This window comes from Stenella coeruleoalba (assembly GCF_951394435.1).
Source record: "Stenella coeruleoalba genome assembly, chromosome: 17".
NCBI lineage: Eukaryota > Metazoa > Chordata > Mammalia > Artiodactyla > Delphinidae > Stenella > Stenella coeruleoalba.
Genome location: NC_137163.1, coordinates 15864620 through 15878230, shown reverse-complemented (window position 1 = coordinate 15878230; position 13611 = coordinate 15864620). Strand labels below are relative to the sequence as shown.

General features: G+C 40.5%; 1 protein-coding gene and 1 pseudogene across 2 annotated transcripts in view; one reads left to right on the top strand and one right to left on the bottom strand.

Moving 5' to 3' along the window:
- The window catches only part of LOC307176060 (uncharacterized protein), a gene marked incomplete at its 5' end in the record, with an annotated part of 90730 nt that overhangs the window by 22309 nt on the left and 54810 nt on the right, over positions 1-13611 (bottom strand). The gene's annotated exons all lie outside the window — the stretch shown is intronic.
- On the top strand, positions 4107-5405 carry LOC307175810 (calreticulin-like; annotated as a pseudogene). The gene has a single exon. The product of its transcript is annotated as a calreticulin-like (transcript).

Genomic DNA, 13611 nt, shown 5'->3' with positions numbered 1-13611 from the left:
TGGAGGATTAAGCCATGGAGATCAACTTCCTCCCCACAAATACATCTACATGTGGAACAACTCTTACAGAACACCTACTGAATGCTGGCAGAAGACCTCAGACTTCCCAAAAGGGAACAGACACCCTCAGGTGACCTATATACAGGGCAGAGCCAAATCTAAAGCTGAACCCCAGGATCTGTGCGAACAAAGAAGAGAAAGGGAAATTTCTCCCAGCAGCCTCAGGATCAGAGGAACTTGATGTAGCTTGTATCTGTGGAATACCTGAACAGACAATGAATCATCCCAAAATTGAGATGGCGGACTTTGGGAGCAACTGTAGACTTGGGGTTTGCTTTCTCCATCTAATTTGTTTCTGGTTTTATGTTTATCTTAGTTTAGTATTTACAGCTTATTATCATTGGTAGATTTGTTTATTGATTTGGTTGCTTTCTTCCTTTTTTTTAATATATATGTTTTTTTTTCCTTTTTCTCTTTTTGTGAGTGTGTATGTGTATGCGTCTTTGTGTGATTTTGTCTGTATAGCTTTGCTTTTACCATTTGTCCTAGGGTTCTGTCTGTCCGTTTGTTTTGGGGGATTTTTGGGATTTGTTTGTTTTTTTTAGTCTAGTTTTTAGCTCTTGTTATCATTGGTGGATTTGTTCATTGGTTTCGTTGCTCTCTTCTTTCTTTTCTTTATTACTTTTTTATTTTTAATAAAATATTTTTTAATTTTTTATTTTAATAACTTTATTTTATTTTATTATTTCTTTTTTTCCCTCTCTTTTCTTCTGAGCCATGTGGCTGACAGGGTCTTCATGCTGCAGCCAGGTATCAGGCCTGAGCCTCTTAGGTGAGAGAGCCAAGTTCAGAACATTGGTCCACCAGAGACCTCCTGGCCACATGTAATATCAAACGGTGAAAACTCTGGCAGAGATCTCCATCTCAACGCTAAGACCCAGCTCCACTCAAAAACCAGCAAGCAACAGTGCTGGAAAACCCATGCCAAACAACTAGCAAGACAGGAACACAACTCCACCCATTAGAAGAGAGGCTGCTTAAAGTCATATTAAGTTTACAGACACCCCAAAACACACCACTGGATGTGGTCCGCCCCACCAGAAACACAAGATCCAGCCTCATCCACCAGAACACATCCACTAGTCCCCTCCACCAGGAAGCCTACACAACCCACTGAACCAATCTTACCCACTGGGGGCAGACACCAAAAACAATGGGAACTACGAACCTACAGCCTGTGAAAAGGAGACCTCAAAGGCAGTAAGTTAAGCAAAATGAGGAGACAGAGAAAAACACAGAAGGTGAAGGAGCAAAGTAAAAACCCACCATACCAAACAAATGAAGAGGAAATAGGCAGTCTACCTGAAAAAGAATTCAGAGTAATGATAGTAAAGATGACACAAAATCTTGGAAATACAATGGAGAAAATACAAGAAATGTTTAATAAGGACCTAGAAGAACTAAAGAGCAAACAAGCAACGATGAACAACACAATAAATGAAATTAAAAATTCTCTAGAAGGAATCAATAGCAGAATAACTGAGGCAGAAGAACAATAAGTGACTTGGACTATAAAATACTGGAAATAACTAACACAGAGCAGGATAAAGAAAAAAGAATTGAGGACAGTCTCAGAGACAACTGCAACAACATTAAATGCACCAACATTCAAATTATAGGGGTCCCAGAAGAAGAAGAGAAAAAGAAAGGGACTGAGAAAATACTTGAAGAGGTTATAGTTGAAAACTTCCCTAACATGGGAAAGGAAATAAGTCAATCAAGTCCAGGAAGCTCAGACACTCCCACACAGGATAAATCCAAGGAGAAGCATGCCAAGACACATATTAATCAAACTATCAACAATTAAATACAAAGAAAAAGTATTAAAAGCAGCAAGGGAAAAGCAACAAATAACATACAAGGGAATCCCCATAAGGTTAACAGATGATTTCTCAGCAGAAACTCTACAAGCCAGAAGGGTGTGGCAGGACATATTTAAAGTGATGAAAGGGAAAAACTTACAACCAAGATTACTCTACCCAGCAAGGATCCCATTCAGATTCTACAGAGAAATTAAAACCTTTACAGAGAAGCAAAAGCTAAGAGAATTCAGCACCACCAAACCAGCTTTAAAACAAATGCTAAGAAACTTCTCTAGACAGGAAACACAAGAGAAGGAAAAGACCTACAATAACAAACCCAAAACAATTAAGAAAATGGTAATAGGAACATACATATCGATAATTACCTTGAATGTAAATGGATTAAATGCTCCAACCAAAAGACATAGACTGACTGAATAGATACAGAAACAAGACCCATATATATGCTGTCTGCAAGAGACCCACTTCAGACCTAGGGACACATACAGATTGAAAGTGAGGGGATGGCAAAAGATATTCCATGCAAATGGAAATCATAAGAAAGCTGGAGTAGCAATTCTTGTATCAGACAAAATAGGCTTTAAAATAAAGACTATGACAAGAGACAAAGAAGGACACGACATAATGATCATGGGATCAATCCAAGAAGAAGATATAACAATTGTAAATATTTATGCACCCAACATAGGAGCACCTCAATACATAAGGCAAATGTTAACAGCCATAAAAAGGGAAATCAACAGTAACACAATCATAGTAGTGGACTTTAACACCCCATTTTCACCAATGGACAGATCATCCAAAACAAAAATAAATAAGGAAACACAAGCTTTAAATGATACATTAAACAAGATGGACTTAATTGATATTTATAGGACATTCCATCCAAAACAACAGAATACACTTTCTTCTTGCGTGATCATGGAACATTCTCCAGGATAAATCATATCCTGGGTCACAAATCAAGCCTTGATAAATTTAAGAAAATTGAAATCATATCAAGCATCTTTTCCGACCACAATGCTATGAGACTAGATATCAATTACAGGAAAAAATTCTGTAAAAAATACAAATGCATGGAGGCTAAACAATACACTACTAAATAACCAAGAGATCACTGAAGAAATCAAGGAGGAAATCAAAAAATACCTAGAAACAAATGATAATGAAAACACAATGACCCAAAGCTTATGGGATGCAGCAAAAGCAGTTCTAAGAGGGAAGTTTATAGCAATACAATCCTACCTCAAGAAACACCTCAAATAAACAACCTAACCTTACACCTAAAGCAATTAGAGAAAGAAGAACAGAAAAACCCCAAATTTAGCAGAAGGAAAGAAATCATAAAGATCAGATCAGAAAAAATGAAAGAGAAATGAAGGAAATGATAACAAAGATCGATAAAACTAAAAGCTTGTTCTTTGAGAAGATAAACAAAATTGATAAACCATTAGCCAGACTCATCAAGAAAAAAAGGAAGAAGACTCAGATCAATAGAATTAGAAATGAAAAAGGAGAAGTAATAACTGACACTGCAGAAATACAAAGGATCATGAGAGATTACTACAAGCAACTCTATGCCAATAAAATGGAAAACCTGGAAGAAATGGACAAATTCTTAGAAATGTACAACCTTCCGAGACTGAACCAGGAAGAAATAGAGAATATAAACAGACCAATCACAAGCACTGAGATTGAAACTGTGATTAAAAACCTTCCAGCAAACAAAAGCCCAGGACCAGATGGCTTCACAGGCAAATTCTATCAAACACTTAGAGAACAGCTATCACCTATCCTTCTCAAACTCTTCCAAAATATAGCAGAGGGAGGAATACTCCCAAACTCATTCTACGAGGCCACCATCACCCTGATACCAAAACCAAACAAAGATGTTACAAAGAAAGAAAACTACAGGCCAATATCACTGATGAACATAGATGGAAATATCCTCAACAAAATACTAGCAAACAGAATCCAACAGCACATTAAAAGGATCATACACCATGATCAAGTGGGGTTTATCCCAGGAATGCAAGGATTCTTCAATATATGAAAATCAATCAATGTGATAAACCATACTAAGAAATTGAAGTATAGAAACCATATGATCATCTCAATAGATGCAGAAAAAGCTTTCAACAAAATTCAACACCCATTTATGATAAAAACCCTCCGGACAGTAGGCATACAGGGAACTTACCTCAACATAATAAAGGCCAGTCCCTACTGCAGAGCTACTGCTCGAAAAGCGACTTAAAGGGCCCGCGCACCACAACCCCCTCGGCCTGCCATGCTGCTGCCCATGCTGCTGTTGCTCCGCCTTCTTGGCCTGGCCACCGCTGAACCCGCCATTTACTTCAAGGAGCAGTTTCTGGATGGAAACGGGTGGACTGAGTGCTGGATCGAATCCAAACACAATCGGATTTTGGCAAATTCGTTCTCAGTTCCGGCAAGTTCTATGGTGACCAGGAGAAAGATAAAGGGCTGCAGACAAGCCAGGGTGCCCGGTCTTACACTGTGTTGGCCAGATTCGAGCCCTTCAGCAATAAGGGTCATACACTGGTGGTGCAGTTCACTGTGAAACGCGAACGGAACATCGACTGTGGGGGTGGCTACTTGAAGCTATTTCCAGATGGTCTGGACCAGAGAGACATGCGTGGAGACTCCGAATACAACATCATGTTTGGCCCGGACATCTGTGGCCCTGGCACCAAGAAGGTTCACGTCATCTTCAACTACAAGGGCAAGAACGTGCTGATCAACAAGGATATCCATTGCAAAGACGATGAATTCACACACCTTTACATGCTGGTTGTGTGGCCTGATAATACCTGTGAGCTAAAGACTGACAACAGCCAGATGGAGTCAGGCTCCTCGGAGGATGATTGGGATTTCTTGCCCCCCAAGAAGATAAAGGATCCTGATGCTGCAAAGCCTGGAGACTGGGACGAGTGAGCCAAGACTGATGACCCTACAGACTCCAAGCCTGAGGACTGGGACAAGCCTGAGCACATTCCTGACCCTGATGCTAAGAAGCCCGAGGACTGGGATGGAGAGATGGATGGAGAATGGGAACCAACAGTGATTCAGAACCCAGAGTCCAAGGGGGAGTGGAAGCCCTGGCAGATTGACAACCCAGATTACAAGGGCATTTGGATCCACCCAGAGATCGACAACCCTGAGTATTCCCCTGATAGCAACATCTATGCCTATGAAAACTTTGCTGTACTGGGCTTGGATCTCTGATCTCCAGGCAGGTCAAGTCTGGCACCATCTTTGACAACTTCCTCATCACCAACAATGAGGCATATGCTGAGGAGTTTGGCAATGAGACATGGGGTGTCATGAAGGTAGCAGAAAAACAAATGAAGGACAAGCAAGATGAAGAGCAGAGGCTAAAGGAGGAGGAGGGAGGAGGAGGATGAGAAAGTGGAGGACGAGAAGGAAGACGCTGTCGCTGGCCAGGCCAAGGGTGAGCTGCAGGGGCCACACTGCCGCCTCCAGAGCTGGACTGAGGCCTGAGTGCTCCAGCCACAGAGCCGGCCATGCACCGTGCAAAATAATGTCTCTATGAGACTGGAGAACTTTCCTTTTTTTTCAGGCAGGTTCCAATTTGGGGTGGATTTTGTTTTGTTTCCCACCCTCCCTTTTTTTTGTTTGTTTGTTTTTTTTAACTGATGTTTTGTTTCTGAATCTCCTTCAGCCCTCAACCCTGGCCTTCATCGTTCTTGATTTGACATCTTTGCTTTCTGTTGTCCCCTTATCTCCCCAGATCCCTTAGTTCCCCTCCAACTTGGGGACTCGGGGTGGGGTGTGGTGTGGAGGAGATGCCCGAGGCCCAAGGTTCCATCTGCTCTCCTTCCTGGATCCCACAGGGGGGTAGGAGAAGAGGGTGACATCACCAGCTCCCCGGCACTGAGAAAGAATGGGGCTCCTAAGGCCTGAGCTCTGACCTCCCTCTCTCCTTTCGCCCCTGCCCCCAAGACTGGGCCACTTCCGAGTGGCGCAGCAGGTTCTAGCTTGGCTCATATTGAGAATGTAAGAACGACAAACGAAATTTCTATTAAATTAAGTTTTGTGTCTTCAAAAAATAAAATAAAAATAAAAACATAATAAAGGCCATATATAACAAAACCAGAGCCAACATCATTCTCAATGGTGAAAAACTGAAACCATTTCCACTAAGATTAGGAAAAAGACAAGGTTGCCCACTCTCACCACTATTATTCAACATAGTATTGGAAGTTTTAGCCACAGCAATCAAAGAAAAAGAAATAAAAGGAATCCAAATCGGAAAAGAAGTAAAACCATCACTGTTTGCAGATGACATGATACTAAACATAGAGAATCCTAAAGATGTTACCAGAAAACTACTAGAGCTAATCAATGAATTTGGTAAAGTACCAGGATACAAAATTATTGCACAGAAATCTCTTGCATTCCTATACACTAATGATGAAAAATCTGAAAGAGAAATTAAGGAAACACTCCCATTTACCATTGCAACAAAAAGAATAAAATACCTAGGAATAAACCTACCTAAGGAGACAAAAGACCTGTATGCAGAAAACTGTAAGACACTGATGAAAGAAATTAAAGATGATACAAACAGATGGAGAGATATACCATGTTCTTGGATTGGAGGAATCAACATTGTGAAAATGGCTATACTACCCAAAGCAATCTACAGATTCAATGCAATCCCTCTCAAACTACCAAGGGCATTTTTCACAGAACTAGAACAAAAAAATTTCACAATTTGTATGGAAACACAAAAGACCCCGAATAACCAAAGCAATCCTGAGAAAGAAAAACAGAGCTAGAAGAATCAGGCTCCCAGACTTCAGACTACGCTACAAAGCTACAGGAATCAAGACAGTATGGTACTGGCACAAAAACAGAAATATAGATCAATGGAACACGATACAAAGCCCACAGATAAACCCACACACATATGGTCACCTTACCTTTGATAAAGGAGGTAAGAATATACAGTGGAGAGAAGATAGCCTCTTCAATAAGTGGGCTGGGAAAACTGGACAGCTACATGTAAAAAGAATGAAATTAGAACACTCCCTAACACCATACACAAAAATAAACTCAAAATGGGTTAAAGACCTAAAGGTAAGGCCAGACACTATAAAACTCTTAGAGGAAAACATAGGCAGAACACTCTATGACATAAATCACAGCAAGATGCTTTTTGACCCACCTCCCAGAAAAATGGAAATAAAAACAAAAATAAACAAATGGACCTAATGAAACTTAAAAGCTTTTGCACACCAAAGGAAACCATAAGCAGAACAAAAAGACAACCCTCAGAATGGGAGAAAGTATTTGCAAATGAAGCAACTGACATAGGATTAATCTCCAAAATTTACAAGCAGCTCATGCAGCTCAATATCAAAAAAAAAAAAAAAAATCAACCCAATCCAAAAATGGGCAGAAGACCTAAACAGACATTTCTCCAAAGAAGATATACAGATTGCCAACAAACACATGAAAGGATGCTCAACATCACTAATCATTAGAGAAATGCAAATCAAAACTACAATGAGGTATCACCTCACACCGGTCAGAATGGCCATCATCAAAAAATCTACAAACAATAAATGCTGGAGAGGGTGTGGAGAAAAGGGAACCCTCTTGCACTATTGGTGGGAATGTAAATTGATACAACCACTATGGAGAACAGTATGGAAGTTCCTTAAAAAACTAAAAATAGAACTACCATACAACCCAGCAATCCCACTACTGGGCATATACCCTGAGAAAACCATAATTCAAAAAGAGTCACATACCACAGTGATCATTGCAGCTCTATTTACAATAGCCAGACATGGAAGCAACCTAAGTGTCCACTGACAGATGAATGAATAAAGAAGATGTGGCACATATATACAATGGAATATTACTCAGCCATAAAAAGAAATGAAACTGAGTTATTTATAGTGAGGGGGATGGACCTAGAGTCTGTCATACAAAGTGAAGTAAGTCAGAAAGAGAAAAACAAATACTGTATGCTAACACATATATATGGAATCTAAGAAAAATAAATGGTTCTGAAGACCCTAGGGGCAGGACAGGAATAAAGATGCAGATGTAGAGAATGGACTTGAGGACACAGGGAGGGGGAAGGGTAAGCTAGGACGAAGTGAGAGAGTGACATTTACACTACCAAATGTAAAATAGATAGCTAGTGGGAAGCAGCCACATAACACAGGGAGATTAGCTCAGTGCTTTGTGTCCAGCTAGAGGGGTGGGATAGGCAGGGTGGGTGGGAGACGTAAGAGGGAGGGGATATGGGGATATATGTATACGAATAGCTGATTCATTTTGTTATATAGCAGAAACTAACACACCACTGCAAAACAATTATACCCAATAAAGATGTTTAAAAAAATAAATTAAAAAATGAAAGCACAAAACTAAACCCATACAATTAGGGTCAATTAATCTATGCCAAAGGAGGCAAGAATATACAATGGAGAAAAGACAGTCTCCCCAGTAAGTGGTGCTGGGAAAACTGGACAGCTACATGTAAAAGAATGAAATTAGAACATTCTCTAACACCATATACAAAAATAAACTCAAAATGGATTCAAGACCTAAATGTAAGACCAGATTCTATAAAACTCCTTGAGGAAAATATAGGCAGAACACTCTGATATAAATCACAGCAATATTTTTTGATCCATTTCCTAAGGTAAAGGAAATAAAAACAAAAATAAGCAAATGGACCTAATTAAACTTAAAACGTTTTGCACAGCAAAGGAAATGATAAACAAGACGAAAAGACAACCTATGGACTGGGAGAAAATATTTGCAAGCAATGCTACCAACAAGGGATTAATTTCCAAGATATACAAACAGCTCATACAGATTAATATCAAAAACCAAACAACCCAATCAAAAAATGGGTAGAAGACCTAAATAGATATTTCCCCAAAGAAGACATACAGATGGCCAATAGGCACATGAAAAAATGCTCAATATCGCTAATTATTAGAGAAATACAAACGAAAACTATGATGAGGTATTACCTCACACCAGTCAGAATGGCATCATTAATAAGTCTACAAATAATAAATGCTGGAGAGGATGTGGAGAATAAGGAACCCTCCTACACTGTTGGTGGGAATATAAATTGGTGCAGCCACTATGCAGAACAGTATGGAGGTTCCTTAAAAAACAAAAAAATAGAGTTACCATATGATCCTGCAATTCCACTCCTGGGCAAATACCTGGAGAAAATTCTAATTCAAAAAGATACATGCACCCCAATGTTCACTGCAGCACTACTCATAATAGCCAAGACATGGAAGTAAACTGAATGTCCATCAACAGAAGAATGGATAAAGAAGATGTAGTATATATACAATGAAATATTACTCAGCCATAATAAAGAATGAAATAATGCCATTTGCAGCAACGTGGGTGGACCTAGAGATTATCATATTAAGTGAAGTAAGTCAGACAGAGAAAGACAAATATCATATGCTATCACTTATAGGTGGAATCTTAAAAAAATGATATAAATGAACTTACTTACAAAACAGAAATAGACTCAAAGACATAGGAAACAAACTTATGGCTACCAAGGGGGATAGCAGAGGGTGGGGGGGGGAAGGGAGATAAATTAGAAGTTTGGGATTAATATATACACTCTACTATATAGTAAATAGGTAAACAAGGACCTTCTGCATAGTACACGAAACTATACTCAATATCTTGTAATAACCTATAAAGGAAAAGAATCTGAAAAAAAAATATATATGTGTGTGTGTGTGTATATATATATATATATATATATATATATATATATATATGAATCACTCTGCCATACACTCGAAACTAACACAACATTGTAAATTAACTATACTTCAACTAAAAAACAAAAAAAAAACAGGGCTGGAGGGGAAAAAAAGCCTCTCACAGCCAGCTCAGTCTTTGCATTACTACTGCCAACCTCTCTTTCTACTGAAAACTCAGGGGAAAAAAATATAGTTTTAACACTAAAAAAGTGCCAGGAAATTTTTATAAGTTCAGGTATCAACCCCCCCCCGGAAAGAGGTAAATTCTGTCAACTTTCTTCTGGGCAATTTTAATATTTTACATGTTGAAACCAAAATCCTTGAGCACAGCTGTCATCCTCCACTGTTTCTCTAAACACCTCTCCAGTGCACATGGAGGACAACCCTTTAACCCTCACCCCCTCCCGGCCATCCTTTGTCCACTTCTGCCTACTTGATATATACCAGTCTCCTCTGGCTGCCATCCAACTGTAGGGCTTCAGAGCTTAACATGAAATTCCCCCACGTTATCAAGCCCCACTCCCTCCACCAGACTCCGTGCATCAAGTCCTTTAATCACTTACTCTAATTCCCCTTATCTACACCTGCCCCACACTAATCCAGTATCTCTGTGGAACAATTAGGCTTCCAAATAGAGGCAGTTTCTTCCACTGCCCATTCTTCCCATAGCCAATGGACTGATAGAGTCATAAAATAGGGCAGAGATCACAGAGTCCATCCAGAACACTGGTTTTCAGAGTATCTTTTTTTTAAACCTGAACTTTTTGTTCATCTAAAATTTTCGGGGAAGCCAAATATGCAAAGCAGATAAAGGTAGAGCCACTCGAAATGGGAGTGAGCTTGGAGGGAACCCAGAGATCTGCCTAATCTTGCTCCCCACACCTCAGCAGTTTTAAAGGACCCCTCAGAAAACCAAGGCACAAAGTCTCCACATGTGCCCTTCCTTCTTCCTTCTTCCAGAAGGCTACCTCCCCCAGGTGTTTGCATGGATCATCCCCTCACTGCAATCAAGTTCCTAAACAAATGCCACCTGTCGTGAGGGGCCTTTACTGGTCACTTATCTAAAGTACCCCCTCCAAGGCTTCTTTCAGGCTGCCTTAGTCTTGTGTTAGTCCAGGTCCTCTAGGAAAAAGATGCCAAGATGGGATAAGAAATGCACAATTTTATCAGGGAAAACATGAGAAAGTAAAAGGAGGCACAGTAAGTCCCCTACACATGAAAGAGTTTCATTCCGAGAGCGCGTTCGTAAGTCCAATTTGTTCGTTAAGTCCAACAAAGTTAGCCTAGGTACCCAACTAACACAATCGGCTATATGGTACTGTACTGTAATAGGTTTATAATACTTGTCACACAAATAATACATAAAAAACAAACACACAAAAAATAAAGAAAACATTTTTAATCTTACAGTACAGTACCCTGCAAAGTACAGTAGTACAGTACAACTGCTGGCGTATAGGGGCTGGCATCAAGTGAACAGGCAAGAAAAGTTACTGACTGGAGGAGGGAGAGGAGGTGGGAGATGGTAGAGCTGAAGGATCCTCAGCAGTAGTAGACGGAGGGCAAGCTGCAATCTCACTCACGCCTGACATTGATGGAACACGTGATCGCATCTTTGAAAGTTCGCAGCTTGAAGGCTCATATGTAGGGGACTTACTGTAACTGGAATGGGCTGGAAGAGCTGCAGTGAAGGTCTGCTCCTGAGTGAAGGAGAGAGGGAAGGAAGGGAGGAAGGAAGGAAGGAAGGAAGGAAGGAAGGGAGGGAGGGAGGGAGGGAGGGAGGGAGGGAGGGAGAGAGGTGAGGGGGAGGGTCTTAGACTACAATACACTTCTAAGAAAATTTCCACAAGACCTTCAGAGAGTACTCCAGCTAAAGCTCCCTGCATCCATCTTAACGTCCCTGCCATGCTCAGTTACTGGCAGAGAGCAGACCCTGTGAAGCAGGGTCCCAGGCAGCACAGCAATGGATTTGAGAACGTGGCTGCTGGAGCTCTCAGTCACTCACACATCCTGCAGAAGGAGATCTGAGAGTCCCAGTCTCATGGCCACTGCAATTTTTCTTCATAGCACTTTTACTTCCTGACACTGTATTTAATGTTTATTTGGCTATTGTTGTAATCTCTGTGACACCAGGGACATGCTCAGCTTGTTCACTACTGTATCCTCAGCTCCTAGAAAAATTCCTGATAGAAAGCGCTCAACAAATATGTGTTGAATGGATGGATGTGTGGGTGGGTCGATAGATGGATGGATGGACAGATGACATGGGCTGCAAAGGAGCTATAACATGAAGGGAATAGTATAAAGATCTCAAAGTCCTGTTGTTAATGAAAGAGGAAAAAAAAGTATCTTTCCACCCTGAGCTACATGGGGTATGGGAGAAAAAGCAGACTGAAATCGAGGGGGCTTCAAGAATATTGTTTCCTTGGAGAAGAGACACGATTCAGGGAAAAGTGAGGGGAACCCAGCCAAGAGTTTGAGGATATAGGGGAGTTTGTTGGCCACGGGTTGTAATTCATCAAAGCTGAAGATTTAAATTTTCTGAAACCAAATGGTAAAAAAACTGGTGACCATGAAAAAAAATGGAAATATAATCTAACCTCCTCTCCTTAGAAAATACACACACCCACACATACTCAGACACGGCTTCTCGTGTGTCGGGGTCATTAATGATCTAGGAATAATGTCATCACCATAGCAGCCTCCACGCTCACCCCCACTCAAACTCTCCACCTTAACAACACTGTTATATAAGGCACTTTCCTGGCTGCAGAAGTTGCAGACTCTGAGACTCTGGATTACATGAAGATCTGACTCCACTATCTAAAATTCAGAGCCAAGAAGATATGAAGCAATCAGGACTTAAGTTAGCATGGATGTGGAAATGAGAAAAGGGAAATGGCTTCTCTGTGAGTCAACGTTGAAATCTAAAGTGACATTTCTCCCTTACAAGTAAGAACAAAACAGCCCAAAGAATGTCTGCTCTTAGTTTACAGGAGTTTCCAAAATACATGGGCTCCCTCTGATGCGATGAGTTCAAATGATTTGTATAACAAACCATAAAATTAAACGTATGTACTTAGAGAACTGGGGCTGCCAAATGGATTCTCCAAAGTAACTGTGCCTTTTTGATTTGCGGCGCCATTTTTAGCCAAAGCTAGTGTAATTCTCTAAATATTTTAATAAAAATGGAATCTCACAAGCCTCCAAGTAGCTAAGGGCAACCTCCAACTTTTAGTGACAGAGTTTAGGCAGTAGCTAAGGATCAAGAGAAGTCCAAGGTGTTTGATGGATTTGATTATGAAGGCAGCTTTCACTTCTGTCTCACTGAGCCCTGGGGACAGGGTCAGAAAAGGGGCCTTAGGGACAGCAGCAGGACATGAGAGAGGCCCAGCATGGAGGAGGGGGATGTAAGCACCCAGCACCTCTTCCCTTCTCCAACCAATGCAATTTTCATCTGATATACGTGTTAGGCTTTGCAGTAAGCTTTCATAAGGTCTGAATAAACAATTTGAATAGTACTAGTCAATTCCACTGAGATGACCTTATACTTGTACCAGATCCTTCATTCCCTTAAATCCCCAGGGGATTACCCATATATGATTCACTGACATTTCCACTCCCCAACACTCAGGGGCTATCTCCTAAATGGGACAGACCTTGTCTGGCACACATTGTTTACTGCAGTTCCTAGTGGGAAAATTATGGAAAAATAAATACTTTGATGAACATCACACATCGATGGACCTAGAGATTATCACACTAAGCGAAGTAAGTCAGAAAGAGAAAGACAAATACTGTATAATATCACCTATATTTGGAATCTAACATATGACACAAATGAACATATCTACGAAACAGTAACAGACTCACAGACACAGAGAACAGACTTGTAGTTGCCAAGGTCGGTGCGG